Source organism: Corylus avellana, chromosome 5, assembly GCF_965113065.1.
Source record: "Corylus avellana chromosome 5, dhCorAvel1.hap1.2, whole genome shotgun sequence".
NCBI lineage: Eukaryota > Viridiplantae > Streptophyta > Magnoliopsida > Fagales > Betulaceae > Corylus > Corylus avellana.
This window is the reverse complement of record NC_142494.1, coordinates 7,428,870-7,437,950: the sequence shown is the minus strand read 5'-3', so window position 1 is coordinate 7,437,950 and position 9,081 is coordinate 7,428,870. Positions and strand designations below refer to the sequence as shown.

Genomic DNA, 9,081 nt, shown 5'->3' with positions numbered 1-9,081 from the left:
TTTTGAGTGTTTCTAGATTGGGGGAGACCACTCTGAGCTTTCTCAAACAGTTGCTCATCCGGTGGGGAATCATGAACTGGAATATAGTAAGAAGAAAACTTAGGAAGCTTCTCTATCTTGATGTCCTCAAATTGCTCATCACATAACCCCAGATGACTTCTCTCTTGGACTCTTGGTAATTCGAGAATAGGAGCTGATGCTGAAAAAGTCTCAGCGCTCTCTTCCTTTTCCTGATGTGGCTCCTCTAGAACCTTAGTTTGCTCCTCCTTCCTCTCTTCCCATTGATTTTCAATCGCTTCTTCACTCCTTAATGTGGTAATTGCTTGCTCATGATGATAAGTGCACTCTTCCTCCATGTATTGTTCATTAGGATTGGCAACAAATTGACTTTGACACTCTTCTTCGTGGTATTGTTGAGGCCAATTGATGGGAGGTGGCTCCTCTTTATGATAATGTTGGGACAACTTGATGAGAGATGACTCTTGATCTGCAATTGAAAACATGGGATAAGTCTTAGTGGTGTGGTCAATATGGGAACATATGGCACATACCTCGACTTGTGTAACTTGTTGAACTATGATTAGTCATAGCTTTCATGAACATGTCCAGCGTTTTCTCCATGGCAGCCATTTGAGCCTGAATTCCACCATTGGTGCTCTCTTCATGTATGTCTTTTCCTTTGAATCCTTGTCTCCCTTAAGATGGGAATTGTTTGGAGTGCTCACTCAATGTCTCGAAGAGCTCCATGGCTTCCTTGCTGCTTTTCTCCATCAACATGCTATCACAAGCTAAATCAACAAGACTCTTGTTAGGATCATTTAAACCCTCATAGAATGCCAATACCTGATCGTCTTGAGATATATTATGATGAGGGCATCTGAGAAGTAGCCCATTAAAGTGTTCCCATGCCTCAAAGAAAAGGTCTCTATCTCTTTGCTGGAAAGTCATAATTTCCCTTCTCAATTGCCTTGTCTTGTGGGCTGGGAAAAATTTCTTTAAGAACTTTGTGGCCATCTCATCCCAAGTGTGAATACAACCTGTGGCCAAAGAATTGTACCATATCTTAGCATTATCTTTTAAAGAAAAAGGAAAGAAGATTAACCTGATTTCTTCTGGAGTTAAACCCTGAACATTTTGAGTCCTGCAGAGATCACAGACTTCTCGAATATGCCAATATGGATTCTCTGTAGGTGTGCCTTTATAGTGTGGAATCATATTGAGCAACGGAGATAAATCGTAACTACTCTGCAAAATGGGTTGGAAATTAATGCATGATGGCTGGTTGAGGATCTGGGAAATGAATGAACTTTCCATAGGTCTTCGCACTGGAGGTGTAGTGTTTCCCAACATGATTAAAACAAAAAGAAAATGAAATAACAAAAGAAAAAGAAAAAGAAAAATAAAAGAAATAAATCAGTTCTGTAATTAGTGCAGTAACTGTGATGCTCTCTGGATGTGCGATTGATCGCACCGTAAGGTGCGTTCGATTGCACTGATGCGCTCGATCGCTTTGGTTGGGCGATCGATCGCACCTCCAGAGGTAAAACAGGAACTGTGGAAAAGACTATAAAAACAGAAAAATTTAAAAGCAAAATTAAATTAAAGGAAACAAAAATTCCAAACAAAATCAAACAATCCCCGGCAACAGCGCCAAAAACTTGTTGTGCAAAAATCTACCTAAATTAATAGGTAAATATTTGTATGTTTTACCTGCAAGTGTACAAGGTCAACATAGTAGTATATGGTGCAAGTGTAGGATCATTCCCATGAGGATTGCTGAATTTCCGTTTAAAAATAATTTCCTTAAGTAAATTAGAGATTGAGTTGATAATAATAAAACGAGTAGAGCTTTGATATCCACCACTAATTATATTCAATTGATATAACAATATGCCAATGCTTTGATCATGTTATGCATATCTAATGTTGGCCAACCTAAGGGCATGGGTGTATACTCCTTAAGCTATAGATTTCCCTAAGCAACGAGTTAGGCATGGGTGTATACTCTAACTCTTTTCTTTCCTAAAGGATTTCGCATGGTATATACTAAGTTGTTCTTTAGAAAAGCATATGTTCTATAGAAATCAACAAACACACGAGGCCTAGGGAATGGGTGTATACTTCCGGTTCCCCCTGTTGATTAACCCAAGAATCGCGGTGTGGATTCTTTTGTTACTTAAGTTAAACCCAGAACTCGGTCATTCAAATTGATCTAACTAACTAGTCCATACCACATGCACATGTTGATCAGGCACACACATATGAGGAATTCATGCAAGTAGGTATTAATCAAGTTAAATAGCACAACAAGATCATCACAAGGCGCCAAGATTGAAATATTAATTTAACATAACTAGGGCTTCAATCTAGCCCTACTAAGTAAATTAGCTACACATAAAGTTGATGTTAAACATAAATTAAAGAAAAGAAAAGAATAAACCCGAGACTTGAACTTGAAGAGCTCCTATTCTTCTCCTTCCCCCAGTCTCCCAATTCTAGAGGCTTAAGGGTCTATTTATAGGCTTTAGAAGTCCTAGACAAAGTAGTAAACCTAGGGAATTCGTAGGGTTTTGAGACCTATTACAACTTGGAATTGGAAAACCCTAATATGGAAATATTGTCAATCTAGCCGCCACTTGATAAGTCTCCTGTGCACGGATGCGCTTGATCGCAGCCCGTGTGCGCTCGATCGCATGTCTGCGATCGTTCCTTCTTTTGGCATACACTCGATCGCTCCTGGCCTATTTGCTGCTATGTCCTCTCGGGTATTGCGCTCGATAGCAGGTACCCTGCGATTGATCGCAATACCAGGGAGCTCTAATTGTCTTCATTTTCTCTTTTGGGCACAAATCACCTATTTTTACTTCATTTTCTTCCAAAAGCCTGTAAAAGTATGAAAAACACAAAAATGAATTAAAATGGCCTAATTAAGTAAAACGAAAGGAATAGAACATGCAAGTTAAGAGCTGAAAATATGAATATTTTAGCACTTATCACTCAGTATCCTCTCTTTTTGAGGAGTAAAGATCCCTGAGTCTTGTTCTGTGAGGGATAAGGCTGGGAGACGAACCGTGGAATTAATTACCAGTTAATTAATTTTTGGGGCGTTACATGCACATAGAGAAAAAATGTAATGGACAATATACTTGACACAATACTGGACATTAAAGGGAAAATGAAGGACAACCTCAAATCCCATAAAGACTTGTGTGAAATGAGTTTGAGACCTAAACTTCATTCGTTCACAGGCGAGAATGGGAAAACATATATGTCAGCAGCTTGTCACACGATGTTTAATGCAGATAAAACTAATTTCTTGAAAGTATTCCAAGATGTAAGGGTGCCCGACAGATATGCCTCGAACTTTTCCTAATGTATAAAACTTCAGGAACGTACGATTGTGGGTTTGAAGAGTCATGACAGCCACGTATTGATGTAACAGCTTCTGCCTATTGCGTTGCGTGGATCCCTGTTAAGTAACGTGGTTAGGGCTCTGGTTGAGTTGTATGCATTCTTCATGGGCATACGTTTAAAAACATTGACACAAGAGGATATGAACCAACTTGAGGGTGATATCTGTATCACTTTGTGTAAGATAGAACAAGTATTCCCTTGGTTTTTTTTACCAGCATTGTTTATGTTGTTGTGCATATTGTCTGTGAATGTCGACTCGGTGGACCGATACAGTTTTGGTGGATGTATCCAGCTGAGAGGTAAATTTTTACTTAAATCATTATTTTTTGCCCTCCATTAGAAATCAATGAATAACTGCAATGATTGAGTGATTTTCATATGTAGGACCCTTGGGGGCTTCAAATCTAATGTGCGCAATAATACAGCTTCTGAGGGCTGCATTGCGGAGGGCTACATAACAAATGAGTTGGTGATGTTCTGTTCGATGTATGTAGATAACGCACTAACATTTCACAATAGCCCCCAAAGAAACCCGGATGAGTCTAAAGGGGCAGGTCAACGTGTCAACCATGACTGATGCACATTGATACAGATTCACCGAGATATTATGTTTAACTCGGACGAGTTCCTTCAATTGCTGACGTGAGTCGTGTTACTAGCATGTGCATGTTAATTCATCTTATGCCATTAGTTGTAAATTATAAAATCATAATTTCAAATTGTAGGATGCATATGGATACGCTTAGGTGAGTATGCAATAGGGGATGAACGATGGATGATCAGTTGGAGACCCAACATTTTGAGAAAATTTGCAATTGATACCATGAATACGTAAGTCTAATGTCATGTATACCAATTAAATTATGAAATATTTGCTTCTCATTCCTATTTCCTCACCACAATAAGTATGCGTATTTCATTTTAATATAATCGCAGGTCGATCGATTGGACGATCGACGTACGATGGAAATGAGTGATAAACAGGTAATGCATTGTAAAGGGCCGATCAAAACAGCACTCCAATATAACAGCTATATGGTTACCGACAAGTTGTTCTGCACTCTTGCAGCGGCATGTGTGTGTCAACTATTGATAGGGGTGCAAAGGCGGGCGGTTAAAAACCGCCCGCTAACCGCTAACCGCTATAACTGCCAACCGCCTAACCGCCTAACCGCATTAACCGCTAACCGCCTAACCGCTATAACCGCCTAGCGGTTAGCAGTTAGCGGTTATTGGATCTACTAACCGTAACCGCTAACCGCCTTTTTATATAATATATTTTTATAATTATAATTGTAAAAATATTTATACATATAACATAATCACTTGATCATTAAATCACAATTTGAGTATTAATATATTATCACTATAATTTATATGATTATATCATATAATCACTTGATCATTAAATTACAATTTTTTTTAAAAAATAATTAAATCACAATTTGAGTATTAATATATTATCACTATAATTTATATGATTATATCACATGAGATTGATCATTAAATCATTTGATTATATAATGACAAATTATACATATATAATATGACATAACTCATAAGTATATCAATTCATACTAATACAACAATTAAATATCTAGAGACTTATTTCCAATGTATGTTATAAACTTATAAGTCTATATATGTTATAAGTCTATATAAGTCTACATATGTATATGAATAATATAAATGTATAATATCAATACTTAATCATATGATTCAATGACAATTCAAATATTTTATTCAAGACTTCAAGTGAATCATATTATTAATATACAATGATGATATGATTCGTATAATATCAAATTAAGTAACTGACATTGGATTAAACAATGACCAATGTGTTACTTATAAACACAATTTAAGTATTAATGTATTATCATTATAATTTTAGTAATTTATATATTATCACTATAATTGATATGGTTATATTACATGATGACTTGATCATTAAATCATATGATTATATAATAATAAATAATGCATATATAATATGACATAACTCATAAGTCATAAGTCTATAAGTTAATCATATGATTCATGTACAATGATAATCATAATTGATTCAATTGAATTAAACAATATATTACTTATAACTACAAGTCTACAATTTAATTAAAGCATCATTAGATACTTTAGGAATTTAGGATTTAGAAGATATTAAAAATACAAGAAAAAAAAATGAGGGTAAAAAAAAGCCCAAAAAAAAAAGCCCAAAAAGCCCTAAAGAAAGCCCAAAAAGTCCAAAGAAAAAGCCCAATTTTAAAAAAGCGGTTAGCGGGCGGTTATCTATTTCGCTAACCGCTAACCGGCGGTTAACCGCTAACCGCTAACCGCTAACCGTTAGGCGGTTAGCGGTTACGGTTAGTGAAATCTACTAACCGCTAAGGCGGTTACGGTTAGCGGTTATTGCCACTAACCGCTAACCGTAACCGCCTTTGCACCCCTAACTATTGATGGCGAAACATACTACGGAAAGTTAACCAAAATAATTAAGGTGGAGTATTACGACATGACTAGGTATGTTATGTTCAAGTGTGATTGGGCGGACAAGACAAGGGATATGGGGATACAAGGTGGACAAGTATGGCCTAACGCTTGTCAACTTCAAAAACCTTATCCACACGGGAGAGCGGATTGTTGATGAGCCATATGTGCTAACTTCCCAAGTTGACCAAGTATTTTACGTCGAAGATGAAAGGAACCCAAATTGGGCGTGCACGATAAGGACTAAACCTAGAAACATGTACGACGTTGGTCAAGGTCAAGGGTTTCATGATGCATGTGCCAACTACCACGAGAATGAGCTGCTCCTTTTGAACATTAATCATGATCATGATCCGCATGATGACTTTGAAGACGACCGACCCGACTTAGCACCAACCGAAGGGTATGTAATTCCATAAGAATTGAATATTGTACATTGATTGGTATATATTTATTTATTTTTATATTGATTAGTAATTATTGTATATTATTGTACATGAAATTAATTTATACATTGATTGGTATATATTTAATTTTTAAACATGTGACTCATTTATATATGTTGGTAAATATTTAGTTAGTGTCAATATTGATTGGGTGTGTGATGTATTTTGCAAGTTGGTATGAGTTATCGAGGGAAGTTAAGAGCACAGAGATACCACCTGTGTGAGTGATGCCGAGAGCACCTTCGATAGGGTTGTATATGATGGTGATACTTAGGACCCCAGTGCGGAGGTGCCACCTAGCCTGTTTATGAGGCACGGAGAAGTATATCGACCAAGTCCACCTCCTATGGAAGGTGAGAGTCGGTCAAGTCAAGAATTTGTGTTCAATTTCCTAGACATTCCAGGATGTGGGTACGAGCCAGACACGTCCACGCTATCAAAGCCCACGTCACTGAGCCAACTAGGGTTGGTCTCACCCGACCATTTTGATCGGCAATTGTACGGTAGTGCCAAGATGGATGACATGGATGCCATGTAGCCCCCGAAGCACATGAATGATGATGGGATTGATGCCATGCAGCCCACTAACCCTAAGTGGCAAGTGTTGGGTATTCGCCAGGTCCGAACGATAGGTATGTGTGCTAGTTATACCAATATATATGTATATGTTATGTAGTTAGTATTCACATTAAAATAATATCGGTACTAATTCATGTGTTAAATATCAATCCAGATGCAAGCAATAATTTTGTTGTGTTGACCATTAGTGACTCACATGACGTGTGGGGGATCCTTGACGAGCAAAAGGTCGTATGTGAGTATAATAATGTGTGGCAGCCAGTAGGACTAAGTGAATTCAAATTTTGATGGATGATCAGAAAGATTGTCAGGAGTGGGAATTTTTTTAGGATAAACGATGAATGGTCGAAGGTACCAAATCATACGAAGGAGGATTTATAGGACGCCTTGATGGTATGTGTAAATTAGATGTTATTAATTTTTGATAGCATGTGTACTTTATTTTGTAAATTACATTTTGAGCATAAAATATAGTACTACGTCAATAATTTCTCATTTTTAAACTTATGCAGATGCACTTCGATCTACATCTCGCCGAAGTACGACCTCGATGCCATCAAACAGAATGCGTTCCAAGACATGGGCGTTAAGCTGAAGAACCTCAGACACGAATTTAAAAAATCCCTTAAAATTCGGTTGGGCAATTCTCCTGCGACTATGATGGCGTCGAGGCAACACCTCGACCAGTACAACTCCGTGGACTTGGAATGCTTGTTGGGGAAATTGTGTACTCGCGCTAATCAAGTAGGTCACGAGTTTTATTAAATTTGTGTAGTTTTATTGATTACAATCGTGTTAAGGCTCACATATTAATAATGTAAATTATTTAGGAAAATGCAGAGCGTATGAGAGGCGTACGATTGAAGAATAAAATGCCACACTGGACCAGCTCGAAGAGCTTCGCTAGGGTGTCCTATGAGACAGTATGTGTGTCATATATCTATATATATATATATATATATATATATATATATATAGAGAGAGAGAGAGAGAGAGAGAGAGAGAGAGATGTAAAGATTTTAATATATTTAATATAGATATTTAAACATATGTTCATGTTGTTTGTTTTTGTAGAAGATTGAGGGCCCGACTCCTACACGAGCACAGAATTACATCAACACCCACACAAAAAAAACTGGTACATATGCAAGTCAAGAGATTCAGGAGAGAGTTGTATGCTACTTATACAGTATCTTGATTATTATGTTTGTATTAACTTATTTAAGATTAACAATTAGATAATGCTCAAACTTTTTATGTATCCTACAAAAGAGGATGAAGCAGCTTATGCCAAATGACTTTGCAGCAATGTCAAGGATCACCCACGGGATGGTATGGTGGGCACCGGACGACGCATATGCCAAGGCTTTGGACAATAAGCCTGAATATGCTGGTCGGGTTCGAATGGTTGGACCTAGGATCCTACCAGTTCTCGACACCATCCATTCATATTATAGATCGTCCGGAGCATGCTCACAGAACCCTTGAAACGTGGAGGTGGAACAAATGATTGAAAAAGCACCAGAAGTTGAAAGGAAATAGCACAGGGCACAGATGGCTAGTCAAAAAGAAAAGATGGATGCACAGATGGCTGCACGGCGAGAGCAAATGACTGCATATGTGGCTGCAAAAAATGCGAAATATTAGGCCCGTTTACATATGCTTGAGTCCATGGTGAAGGCGAGCTCCGAGTTGACTCAACTTAAAGCTGTGTCAAACACAGAGTCCCCAGACCGCGTGAGGGTGAGATCTTTAGTTGGGAGTCGACCACGTAATGCTATATATTTTTTGTTTTTGTTTTTTTTTTCTTTTAATAACATGATCATCTTTCATGTCGATCATTTTAATGGTTAGTAATTATTTAATAATCACACATTGTGTTTATCTTTCTACCAAATATGCATGTGTATAACACATTTGCAACATAATATGTGTAGAGGACGTAAGATTAGAAATTGAGGACGGAGATCACACTGAAAGCAAACCCGTGATACAGGCTTCAAAACTATCCCGTTGATCAATACATTTTCCTGTAGTTCAGCATACCCGTAAGTATATGTGCACCACTATATTTATGTAATCATATGACTACAACTGACAAACTAGATTTTCTAATGTGCCATGTTTGGTATGATTACAGTTTTTGCACTATATG

At 37.4% G+C, this 9,081-nt stretch overlaps 1 non-coding gene across 1 annotated transcript; it reads left to right on the top strand.

The window, feature by feature from the left end:
- Positions 1–859: 859 nt before the first annotated feature.
- LOC132183479 (small nucleolar RNA R71) lies at positions 860–966 on the top strand. Its single transcript, XR_009440443.1, has one exon. It is a non-coding gene; the product is annotated as a small nucleolar RNA R71 (small nucleolar RNA).
- Positions 967–9,081: the final 8,115 nt, after the last annotated feature.